Source organism: Chlamydotis macqueenii, unplaced genomic scaffold (genome assembly GCF_036417535.1).
Source record: "Chlamydotis macqueenii isolate bChlMac1 unplaced genomic scaffold, bChlMac1.mat HAP1_SCAFFOLD_194, whole genome shotgun sequence".
In the NCBI taxonomy this organism is placed as follows: domain Eukaryota; kingdom Metazoa; phylum Chordata; class Aves; order Otidiformes; family Otididae; genus Chlamydotis; species Chlamydotis macqueenii.
The window spans coordinates 41,170-54,892 of NW_028239085.1; positions in this window are offsets into that span (position 1 = coordinate 41,170).

The window sequence follows — 13,723 nt, forward strand, 5'->3', positions numbered from 1 at the left end:
TAAAGGAATTGAAGGAGGGACCCCTTGTGTGAGAATCTGAAGCTCGAAAGGCATTCCAGAATGTAAAGGTAGCTCTGATGTTCACTCCTGCTCTAGGGTTGCCCGATTTAACCAAACCCTTTGAACTGTTTGTTCATGAAAGACAACATTCGGCCCTCAGAAGAATCCTTTCTCAGAAAAATGGAGAATGAAGAAGACCGGTTGGTTATTTCTCCAAACAATTGGACAATGTTAGCTAAGGATGACCAGGTTGTCTATGGGCTGTAGCAGCAACTGTCCTCCTGACTTAAGAAGCTTGTAAGCTGACAACGGGACACCCAAGAACAGCTTATGTACCGCATATGGTACTTTCTGTTCTGGAACAGAAAGGAGGACACTGGTTATCCCCAAGCAGGATGCTCAAACATCACATTGTCCTGTTGGAACAAGATGATGTCAAATCGAAAACAACTACAACAATAAATCCTGCCATCTTTTTAAGTTCAATAGAAGAAGAAGTTCTAAGTCATGACTGTCTACAGACCATCAAACAAGTTTATTCCAGCAGAAGTAACAGAAGAGTGAACATACCTGACCCAGAATTCGAGATATGTACTGATGGAAGCAGCCTCGTGAGAAATGGAAGAAGATTGGCTGGATATGCAATAACAATAACAAACTCTGTTATTGATGCAAAGCCGCTCTCAGTGAACACCTCAGCACAAAAGGCGGAATTGATAACTAGCCCTCATAAAAGCCCTAAAATGGACAGAACATAAAAAGTGAATATATGGACTGATTTAAAGTATGCTTTTGGAGTAGTACATGCCCATGGAGCCACATGGAAAGAAAGAGGAATGCTGACAGCACAAGGAACATCCATGAAACACCAAGAAGAAATTCTGCAATTGCTCCAAGTGGTGCAGAAACCCAAAGAAGTTGCAATAATGCACTGCAAAGCCCACCAATTTGGGAATTTCCCAGTGAATACTGGAAATAAATTAGTCAATAAAAAGGCAAAGAAGAGAGCAGAAAAAGGCATCATGACAATAATACTAGTTAAAGAAGTGAAATTTGAGCAACAAACCCCAAATTACAGTAAGGTTGATTTGGAATTAGCTAAATCAATTCAAATAAATATGAAAAATGATCATTAGTCCTAAAAATCAAGTTGTGGTCTCACCACAATCAAAGCTAAAAGCATAGAAAAATTCATTGGGAAACAGAGGCAATGATCAGTGATTTAAGAAGACAGGTGATTAGTGTTAGGATGATAAAGCTAATAAAATCAGTAACAAAAAGTGTGAAACTTGTTTAAAGAATAACCCGAGAAATATTAAATAACCACCCCCAGGAACCATATATATGGGAAACTTGCCTGAAAATTATTGGCAGATTGATTTTTCAGAATTGCCACAACAAAATGGATATAGATATCTATTGGTATTAGTAAATATGGCCAAAAGATTTTCTTTTCCTGTCACACCAATAGGCAAGAGAAGTGGCTAAAAATATGTTAAAAGAAATAATATCATGGTTTGGAATCCCCAAAAGAATATAATCAAATAGAGGTCCTCATTTTGTGTCTGAAATTATTCAAATATTGAGGAAAATTCTGGGAATCAAATTGAATTTACACACTCCTTGAAGGCCACAATCTAATAGACAAGTAAAATTTGTCAGAAAATATCTTTAAAATGGCCTCATGCTCTTCCTTAAGCACTTTCGAGAATCAAGATTCAATCCAGATCTAAGACTAAAATTAGTCCATATGTTAATGTATGGAAAATCTTATCAGACTCTAACCCTTGTTCAAAATGTGACTGCTACTGGGGATAATGAAATGGAATTGTATTTGATATCCCTTGGAAGAACTCTGATATGGATATGGAACTGCCACAGAGCCTCTTTCTTTAGATTCCCCAGTTCATCATTTTAACCAGGAGATTACGTGTACCTGAAAATTTGGGAATCAGAAACTCTTCAATAAGAATGGAAAGAACCATATCAGGTGCTTCTAGCAATATATACAGCCCCTAAATTTGAAGATATTGATTCTTGGATTCATTATTTGAGAGTCAAGAAGCACAGCCTCCAAAACAGAAACAATGGATTTCTAAAGAAATATGTCATTTAAAGTTAACAGTCTCTCATTTTTAATGAATTAGACAAAATCATATCAAAATAATGAAATCTATCAAAGGAATTTTAGTAGTAATGCTAATAATACTTTTTGTTTTACTGATTATGGAGATTAGTTATAAGTAAATGAGACTTATTGAAAAAAATTAAATAAGTCTCAAAGGGGGGAAATGTTACATGACATAAATGTTGAAAATTAAATATCAGTATGAGGTGATTCTTGCTAACTGTAGAACTGTAGTCACATAGGTTAAGTTTTATACGAAATCTATTTGTCCTTAGAGGGAGTGGGACCCTAGAGATCTTATAATACGCATTTGTTAGAAGCTAGCCTAGCATATCTTTAATACAATGGTAAGTCCCAAACACCCCCAAACACCACCTGCAGAAATAGGCCCTGAGCCATCACTTTGGAGCCAGGAAAATCAAGCAGCACCGCGACCTGTTCTCAAGACCAGATATGGAGATTTCAAGGAGGAGTTTGACCAGCGAATTTGAGGAGGGGGCGTTTTGACGACCACCAAGACCACCAAAAGACCCTCGACTCAAAAGACTGGGCATGCGCGAGTGGGTAGGGAAATGATGTAATGGTTTCTCAGAAAATTTATGTTTATGCATATTATTTCTTGGAATTTAATGAATATGTATAATTAATGTGTATTTAACCCGTGCTGCTGATCAAATGGGTGCGCACGCTAGGTGGAGCGATCCCCCGTGCGCCCAGCGCTGCAATAAAGAAGTGCCTGCTTCTTAACTTCTCATTGCTGTTAAGGAGTTTTATTCCGGATTTCGGTAACAGCTCCATCCGTTCATTTTCGCTCCCGCACCGCCAGGAGAGCGCGGCCGGGCAGAGACAGCCCACACAAGCCTGAGGCGAGTGCAGTCAACAGCGTTCCCAGGGGAGGAACGGACAGCCACGGCCTCTGGGAGAGGGAAAGAAGAAGCAGCGACCGTTATTACCGCACGCGGCCCCTGGCCGGAGCGCCTGCTGCCGCAGGGGATTCTCCAGATACACTGAGGTCCCCCCTCGCAGCCTTCAAGGCAGGGCGTGGCCCGGTGCTACGGGACAGGCTTCAGGGGACGCGCCGGAGCGGCGGGCAGCTGCACGGGGCCGGGGGAGGCTCGGGGGGAGCTCTGGCGAGCTGGGGAGGTGCCCGGCGTCTCCGCCCGGGAGGGGGGGCCCCCTCCTGCCCCTCTTCCCTTCTCTCTGCTCTCGGGTCACTCCCCGGGGCTGCCCTCGCCCGGCTCGGCTCCGAGCGGGCGGCTTGAGGCTCCCCGGGCGGGCAGGAGACAGCGCTGCAGCCACGAAAGGGGCTCGCTCACCTCACGGGTGCCCTCGGTACTCACCCGTCACCGCCGCCGGGACCCGCCGGCCGCACACCGCCATGCTGCTCCCGGCCGCATGCGCAGTCCGAAGGCCGAACACAGTGCCTGCCGGGAGAAGGGCAGAGCACTGCGCACGCGCGACTCCCGAGCTGCAGTTCCCGCTTTCCGTCACCAGGTGGCAGCAGCCCCCTACCGCTCCGGGCCTGGGTGTTCAGCCGGACGAGCCACGGCCGCTTCCTCCTGACGTGCGGAAAACGGACTCCACAATCTGTAAGATTGTAAAGTAGGTATGCTTATTCAGCGCTGGGCAGCACAGGGGGGTAGTCCCACCAAAACCGTGCGCGCCTTACGTGGCAACTCACTTTAAATTTATACAACCAAATGTTACATATACATCAAGTTTCACAATACGCCTAGACATATGCATGACCTATCCCCGCTTCGTATTAAAATTAGTCCCAAGGGGTCATTTTCATAAACTCCTCCTGTCTGGGCTTGCGCAGTGCCTCCTGCTGGTGGTCGTCGGGGGTCGTGGGGATGAAGGCAGGTGACTCCTCTTCGTCACCGCTAGTAACCTTTTGTTCTTGCGCAAACTCAGTTATCCCTTGGCTTTCATTCAAGCTGCAGGGTCGGTTTTAGCTGGTTCTTGAAGCGACCCCCCTAGTCCTTACCGGGAACTGTCTTTCGTGAAGAATTGCAAGACTTTCTGCTTCAAATAGTTTGCACAATGGTTAGCAAATTATTAAGCAAGTAGTTAACAAAACATTAAGCACTATTTATCAACTTGATTCCTTAGGATGCACAGCAATAATTAATCAATGCCATATCTATTAAGATTTCTTTAACTCCTTCTCTCAGTCCCCCCTTTTCTAGAAAATTAGTAAATTCTTTTACTGCCAGCTATGTTCATCGTTTGTAGATTTACCAGGATTACACAAACCTTAATCCACATTCTACCTTCTCAGTTTAAGCTTTAGGGGTCCCTGAACTTCAGAAGTCCAGAGTTTTTGTGGTGCCTTTTTTACCCTAGTGTGGTGTATCCAGGCATTCTGCTCTCTGATCTTGATTGCTGTAAAGGAGGTGAGGAGTACCTGGTATGGTCCTTCCCACTGTGGTTCCAAGGTTTTTTCTGCAAGAGACTTTACATATACATCATCTCCAGGTTGTATATCATGCACAGGTTCATCTAGACCTCTTCCCCGGGTCCCAATTACATGCTTTCCAATTTTATTGAGCTGTTTGCCCAATGCCACCATGTAGGAAGTCATAATTTCATCCCCAGCTTGCGTAGACATTCCCCTCTGTATTCCATAGGGTCGTCCATACAAAATTTCAAAGGGACTCAGTCCTTCCTTTGCCCTTGGTCTCGTTCGTATACGCAGAAGGGCTAAAGGGAGTGACTGAGGCCACGTTAAGTTTGCTTCTTGTCCCAATTTCACAATTTGCTGTTTGATTAAGTGATTCATTTTCTCTACTTGGCCACTCGACTGAGGGCGATACGGGGTATGAAGTTGCCAATCTATACCTAAATGGTGGCTGATTTGTTGCACTATTTTTGAGACAAAATGTGGTCCTCTGTCTGAGGATATGGTTGCTGGAACCCCAAAACGTGGTATTCTCTCTTGTACCAACACTTTAGTTACCTCCCGAGCCTTGGCTGTCCTAGTTGGGAACGCTTCTGGCCAACCTGAAAAGGTATCAGTTAATACCAGCAAATAGCGATACCCCCCTTTTCTTGGAAGTTCTGTAAAATCAACCTGCCATTGTTGTCCAGGCCCATTGCCCTTCCCAATCTGGCCCATTTCTGGTTTGGGAGTATTTTTTGGATTAGTCTGGAGGCAAAGGTCACACTGTTGAGTCACCTGTCTCACTGTGGTATATAAGTTTCTAGCCACGATTTCCCTTATCAAATGTTTATACAGAGCCTCTGTTCCCCAATGCCTTTTTCTATGTTCCTCCCGTATCAAGTGCCACAGTAAACAAGAGGGAATAATTAGTCTTCCCTGTGGGGTATAAGCCCACCCCTCTTCATTATATGACCCTTCCAAGTCTGTGATAAGTTTCTGATCTTCCTTGGTATATTCTGGCTTACCTTCTAGAGAGATTTGCCTATCAGGAATTAGAGCCCCTTCTATTCTCACCTTCATTTTGGCCGCTTGTTTTGCCTCTCTGTCCGCCAGTTCATTCCCTTTCTCCAAATCGGAGCTCACTCTCTGCTGTGCCTTAATATGCATAATTGCCACTTTCTCAGGGAGCTGGACAGCTTCTAGTAGCTTCAAAATTTCTTCTGCATGTTTGATATTTTTTCCCTGGGAGTTCAATAGTCCTCTTTCTTTCCAGATTGCTCCATGTGCGTGCACAACTCCGAAGGCATATTTTGAGTCCGTGTCAATGTTCACAGTTTTGCCCTGGGCCAACTCCAGGGCTCGGGTTAGGGCAATTATTTCTGCCTTCTGTGCGGAGGTGTTCATGGGCAAAGGCCCTGACTCTATTACCTGCTGGCTGGTAGTGATGGCATATCCCGCGTGTCGATTGCCATTTAAGACATAACTGCTCCCGTCTGTGAACCAGTTTTCCCCATTTTCCATGGGGCTATCCTTCAGGTCTGGGCGGCTTGCATATGTTGCTTCGATGGTTTCCAAACAGTCATGGTGCACTGGTTCTCCTGTGTTCCCACTGAGAAAAGAAGCTGGGTTGACAATGTTAGTGACCACGATTTCCACATCGTCCTGTTCTACTAATACAGCTTGATATCTCAGGAACCTTTGTGGAGAGAGCCAGTGCCCACCCCTTTGCTTCCAGTACTGCTGATACTGTATGAGACACCAAAACAGTCATTTTCTGGCCCAGGGTAAACTTTCGGGCTTCCTGTATGTTCAGTATCACAGCTGCAACCGCCCGTAGGCATCCAGGCCAACCCTTTGCAGTGGCGTCTCACTGCTTAGAGAGATAGGCAACTGCCCGTCGATATGGACCCAGATCTTGTGCTAATATTCCCAGGGCAATACCCTGTTTCTCATGGGAGAAAAGAAGAAACGGCTTACTCACATCTGGGAGTCCTAAGGCCGGGGCCGACATCAACGCCTTTTTCAGTAGCTCAAAGGCTCGTTCGGTCTCTTTGTTCCACTCAAGGTGCTTCTGCTCAGTAGCTGTCAGAGCATACAGTGGTTTAACAAGCAGTCCATAATTATAGATCCACAATCGGCACCACCCGGTCATTCCCAGAAAAGTCCGTAACTCCTTTACTGTCTGAGGTCTCTGAGTCTGGCATATTGCCTCTTTGCGGGCCTGTCCCAAAGTTCTCTGCCCCGCACTAATTTCATAGCCCAAATAATTCACTTTACGTTGCATTACCTGGGCTTTCTTCTTGGAGACACGGTATCCCTGGAGTCCCAAGAAATTCAACAGACTCACCGTCCATGCCATACAATCTTCCTCTGTTTTCGTGGCAATCAGGATATCATCTACATACTGCAACAATTTTCCTTCCCCAGATGGGGTTTCCCAGGATTCTAAGTCTTTTGCAAGCTGATTCCCAAAAATGGTAGGACTATTTTTAAATCCTTGTGGCAACGCCGTCCAAGTGAGCTGGGTCTTCCGACCACTTTTAGGGTTTTCCCATTCGAACGCAAACAATTTTTGACTGGCTTCATGGAGAGGGAGGCAAAAGAAAGCATCCTTCAAATCTAAAACAGTAAACCAAATTAGTTCAGGTGTCAACACAGTCAGCAGGGTATATGGATTGGCCACTACTGGGTAGAGGTCCTCAGTTATCTTATTCACCGCCCGTAAGTCTTGGACCACCCTATATGACCCATCGGGTTTCCGAACAGGTAATATAGGGGTATTGAATTCTGACTCACACTCCTTTAATAGTCCTAACTGTAGAAATTTTTCTATCACCGGCCGGATTCCTTCTCTGTCTTCCTTCTTTACGGGACATTGTTTAATTCTTACCGGTCGTCGGCCTTCCTTAACCTTAACTTCAACAGGTGGAGCACTTTTCGCCCTTCCAGGTACATCAGTAGCCCATACCCCCGGGTACACTTGGTTTAGGATTTCCTCATTCATTTTTCCTTCTGAGGGGAGACTGGTTAAGGTGAGACTCAATATCTGAATATATTGCTGATCTTTTACCTCCAGAGTAATTTCTCCTTTTTCAAATATAATTTTTGCTCCCAATTGTTCCAATAGATCTCTCCCCAAAAGTGCTTTCGGGGAGTTGGGCATATATAAAAATTTGTGGATACCCCATTGTTTTCCCAATTTGTATTTTAGAGGCTTACAAAAATATGCCTTTTCACTTTGGCCAGTCGCTCCTTTTACCATGACATAATCATTTCCCAGGGGCATCAAAGCTTGATTCAGAACCGAATATGTTGCCCCTGTATCTACTAAGAATTCTACTTGTTGTTGTTTTTCCCCTAGCTTAATTATAACCAGTGGATCCGCTAGGGTAGACTCCCCAGGTTCCCGTCAGTCTTCTATCACATTAGCTATCCTCACATTCGCCGGGATCCTCCGGCCTTCTTTCTTGTTCCTTGGGCATTCCTTTTTCCAGTGGCCAAAGCCCTTGCACATTGCACACTGATCCTTTTCCAACCCCAACCGAGGCTGATTTCGCCTACCTCTCCACTCCCCATCTCCCCGAACGACAGCCACCAACCTTCTTTGTCCCTGCCGATACCCTTCTTCTCTATTACTGAACACTCTCCAAGCCTCATCCAGCAATATCTCTAAATTCCTGCTTTCCGCAGGAAAAAGCAACTTTTGAAGCTTTCGTCTTATGTCCCCCGTAGACTGACCCAGGAACAGAGCAGAGAAACTAGTTGCTGTATCCCTACCTCAGACCCCGGGTCCAGCGGCGTGCTACGACGCATCACATCCCTCAGTCGATCCGGGAATTCAGATGGAGACTCGGAAGGACCTTGTTTAATTGCATATAAGGCTGACCAATTTATAGTCTTAGGGATTGCCCGTTCCATCCCCTTCGAAATCCACTCCTGATATTCCTGCAATCTTTCCATATGTACTGACCTGTTTACCTCCCATTTCGGGTCCTGGAGGGGGAAGTGTTCCTTAACATCTCCCCCGGTAACTTTATAATAATCCTCGGCTAGATTTCCTGCCGTTTTTAAAATCAACTGCTTCTCCGTTTCAGTCATGTATTCTAATAGCAGCTGTATGTCTTTCCAGTCCGGATTATGTTGTTTTACAATGAACTGGAAATGTTTAGCCACACTTACCGGATCGCTTCTGTAATCTTTAGCAATTTTTCTCCACTCTCCCAAGTCAGCGGTGGAGAAGGGTACTTTAATTAACATTGTTCCGCCATCCGGCCCCACCGCCTCCCGGAGGGGTGCTTGTAAGATTGTCGGAGCAGATTTCTGTCTAGTACGGGAAGATACAGGGCTATCAGGGGGATTCGATGTCCCTTCCGAGTCTGCGTCCTGGTCCTGTGATCGGGGGGGAGGTTTAAACAAATCACCTAAATCTTGTTCTGGAACCTGGCGTACTTTATCTGCTTTCGTACACCTCTGCCCAATGCTGCATGATGAACAGCACCTTTTTAACCTGCCCCCACCCCCCTTGTTCTCCCGTTCGAGTGCGAGTACCATAGGGTCCTGCGGGGATATCATCCCACAGTCCCTTTGCCACTCCGGGTGATTTCGTAGGGTAAAAAACATATCTGCATACGACACCTCGTCCCATTTCCCTTCTCTTCTAAGAAACAACATAAGCTGCAACAAAGTATTGTAATCCAACGTTCCATTGAACGGCCACTTGACTTCACCCTCTAACTTATACAATGGCCACCACTGATTGCAATATTTAATAAGAGTCTTTTTACTTTCCGTACCTCCACCCCCGGCAATATCTTTCCAGTGGGCGAGTATGCAGCCCAGGGGGCTTTTCCTTAATATTCCCCCTTGAGTGTTGCCCATTTTATATTTCCTCTGTGAGAGGGTCTCAATGAATGATTCAAATTTAGACTAACTATTTCACTCCTCCACACCACACTTACAATCAATCACTCAACCACACTCTCTTAACCATACAGCACAGGGATCCCTCATTCATACCAGCCTTTTAAAGCAACTGCAAAATGGTTGCAAGAACAAACTCACCTACTGATGTTAAACTATCTCCAAATCCGGGTTAAAGAGGCCCGCTTACCCTTCTCCTGCTTCTCATGTACCGATCATCAGCAGGTCCATCCTGGCTCCCAGCAATGGGATGCAGCGGTTACCTCGGACTCGCTCGATCTACCCCCAAGATCGCTAGCGGCCGCTCTATCGGTCAGCGAGTCCCCTTTGATGCTCCAAACTAACCTGGGTACCCAACCAACGGGGACTATGCTGCACGCCAGACGTCTCTGCGCGATTTACCAGCTGCCCCAGCCACGCGTACGACTTACAGGCCCCTACCATTAAACATACCGTTTGGTCCGCGGCTTCAGGAGGTCGTTGTCTGCTCCTGCGGTGAGCGGCTGGCAGCAGAGGCTCCTCCGAGGAAAGTGCTCGGGGCGCGCCTAGGGGCGTCCGCTCCGCAGTCGATCCCGCAGCCAAGCAGAGATCCTCCTGGCTGGCTCGCCAAACTGACGTGCGGAAAACGGACTCCACAATCTGTAAGATTGTAAAGTAGGTATGTTTATTCAGCGCTGGGCAGCACAGGGGGGTAGTCCCACCAAAACCGTGCGCGCCTTACGTGGCAACTCACGTTGGGGGTGGGGGGCACTGGGCAAGTTGGGGAACACAGGCAGCGCCCCCAGGATCCCAAGACAGAGGGGTCATGGGGAGGCAGCGCCAAAAAGGGGGGCGTCGAACAGGGACACAAAACAAGAGTGCAGGGCACGCAACGGGCAAAACACAGGGGAAAAAAAACTCACAAGGGAGGAAAACCTCACACGGTGGGGGGGTGTTTTAGTGAAAAGCATTTGCAAGTGATACAGGGAATTAACGGTCTGCTAAATATTGCTTGATTTAGAAGACTGACTGTCTGCATACTGCTTGATTTAGGAGACTAACTGTCTGCTAGACAATGCCTAACAATCCTCTTGGCCTTGAAACTCACTTAAGCTTATCAGGGACTGGTACTTGTCAAGAAACTGGTATTCAGTCAAGGACTAATATGTCAAGCAAAGGACATGATAACAGGAGTCGTTCAGAAACTGCTGAAATCCCCAAGTGAAAGGAGAGCATGGGTGAATGACTGAAGTTCATCTAGAGGAAGATCAGACCCCTGAAGAAGTAAACGACCACCAGAGACAGATCTGAAATGCTAACGCAAGTGGTTTTTTAATAACCCCGCCTCGCTTATGCACATGTATGTCTGTATTGTGCAATCCTAGGAATGTGTGTACCTGCACCGGATACATTTTTGGTAAAATGTGCTGTCAGCGTGCGTGCTTTTGGAGAAGCAATCCCCCACGCACCCGGTGCCAAATAAACATGCCTGCTTTATAACTCTCTCCGAGTTGTAGAGTTTGATCCACGCGTCAGGAGGGCTGAGAAACACAGAGCGGGACAGTGGGGGCGGATACGAGGGAGAGACGGACACGCAAGGACAAGGGGTACGTGTGGGAAGAAAGGTGCGTAAGGATGACCTATAGCAGGGAGTCCACGCAGGACAATCCACAGCACGTAACTCACCCGGCATAACCTGCACGAGATGACCCACACCGGACAATGGACCCACACTGCGTAATCCCCAGCGAGAACCCCTCCGTCTCCCACTGGGTCACACCAACTATCCCCAAATTGAGTGGCTTTTTTTTTTTTCCTTGTCCAGAATATTTTTTTTCCCATGGCCAGACTATGCTCCAGACCACACCTCATTTGATTTTTCCTGTGTCTGAATATTTAGTTAAAAGACTACAGAAGGAAAATCACCACATTCTTAACATTCACTCTAAAATCCATGCGGCAAGTCCCTTAGGAAAAATGCAGTCACGCATCATAGACGTACCTTGTACCTGCAGACCGCTACGGCTCCTTTCCATCCATCTCGTACTTTCATGGCCAAGGAAAGGGCGACCACGGTGAAATGCTGGCAGCAGACATTCAGCAGAGAGAGGGAAAAACCCCTTAGTTTGAAGCTAGGCAGGAATCTAACTCTTCCTTTTGGGGCGAGGTTTCTCAGGACTAAAACCACGTGAAGGACAGAGTATCTTGCAGCACCTTTGGTACAGCTGCTGATACCGGCCTTTAAAGCTTTTGCATTTTTCAGACACCTGGGCCTTTTTTTGACTCATTGGCAGCTTTAGTTTCACTCGAACCGCTGTCCTACATACAGGCAGGGGACAGACACAGATGCCTACATACATTTTCTCAACCCTAAGTACAGCCGAGATCTCCTCACCCTCTATGTGCCAAGTTGAATATTTGTTTGTTAAGGAGCACAGCAACACTTCTGTCCTCGTGAACTGCCTCCGAGCAGAGGAGGGCTCTGGGATTTCCTGGACGCCAGTGCTCCCGCTTTCACTGTCAACTCTGCACGGCCACCCACCGGAAAAAAGGCCTCAAAATAACGGACGTCAGACGATTGCTGCCACACCAAAAGTGCCAGCACTGAAAGCTCATGCTGCTCCTCGCCGGCCCTTGCCAGCGCCTCTACAGGCCCACAAACGTTATCCAGCCTAGAGACTGCATAAAAGGCAGACCGCCCCAGGCTGCAACACTCTTGCCCAGCGTACACTGACCAGTAACGTCTCCCCCTTCACCTTCCCGAGAGAGACTGTTCCCAGGGAGCCCTCTTCCTCCCATCAATTTACTACACCCTCCCTGCAGTTTTCAACCTTCTTCCCTCCTCGGCTGTGGTCCCTCAACTTAGCTCTCAAATGGCCAGAAATCAGATTCCATCCTCAAAAGAACAACCCCATGCTAACTAAGATGGCGCTTCCTCGCCCAGCTCCTCATCACCACTGCAAAAAAAAAAAACCCAAAAATAAAACCTACCAAACAGCACCGCCCTTCAACATCACACCACTTACCACCAATCTCTTCTATGGCACTCTCCTCCTCAAAAGCGCCGCAGTGCTCTGCTCACCGGCTCCACTCATTGCCAAGAAGTCCGACGCTGCAACTGCCGCTCGTGGTGCTTCAGATGCTGAGAGACGCAAAGCTCAACTTACTTTTTCTGGGGTGTAGGTAGAAAAAAAATAGGTGTCATACCAAGCTAACTAGAAAAGTATGTCATTACATGCAATGACAACATTATCAAAAACCACCTGCTTTAGCTTCCTACAAGAAAACAAATGCTCCAGGCTTCATTTCTAGCAAGACCATGCATGCTATCTAACTTCTACCACAGCTACGTTCTGGACAGGGCTGAATGACAAATGTAGCAGAACGTGGTGGCTCGCACACGTGGCCGACAGAGGCACGGAGCTCCTGGCACTGCGTCCTGGTGTCTGCTCTGTCAGGGAGGGCTCAGATGGACCAGCCACTCCTTGCTGGAGGCACCTGCCTGTGATTCACTCCTCAGTCCCCTCCAGCAGCCATGCCCAGGCGGCCCCCTTTACAGCTGGAGGCCCCTCATACAGCAGGGCCAGGGCCAGGGCCAGGGCCACCCTCAGCCTCACTGGACCCATCTGGGGCTGCCCCACCTCCAGCCCCAGCTGGAGCCCATCAGGAGCAGGGGCCCTTGCCAAAGCCCCACAGCACATCACCCCCTTCCCTGTGCCTGTCCTCAGCCATCAGCTCTGCACCCAGGGGCTGCAAACACATCCAGGGGCACAGAGGACGTCACAGACAGTGAGATACAGAACAGAAAAAAAAAAACAGTGACAGTACGCAAGACAAAGAGATAGAGAAAGAAAGATAAGAAAAGAAAGAGAGAGATAGAAAGGCAGAGGCACAGGGCAGGCATGCAGAGGCGCAAAGAAAAGCAGGCCAGAAAACAGGCTGGAGAAATTAGGTGGGGGGAGAAGACGGATGCAGATCAGGACAAAGAGATGGAAAAGGCAAAAACAGCAATGGGCCGCAGGACAGAGACAGAGGACAAACAAAGGAAGGAAAGGGAGCAGAACAAAAGTGCAGGGATACAAAACAAAAGGAAGCGGTAGAACAAGAGATTTAAAGGGAGAGAGAAAGGGGGAAGAGCATACAAGAACAGACAGAAGAGGAGAGGTAGAAGGAAACAGTAACAACAACAACAAATCACAGCAGCTTGGGAAAGGTAGGGGTCACGGGAGCGGCAGGGAAGGACAGGGACGCACAAGAGAGGAGGCAGAGCCCCAGGGGCCGGGGACTCACCACAGCTCTCACTCCCGGCA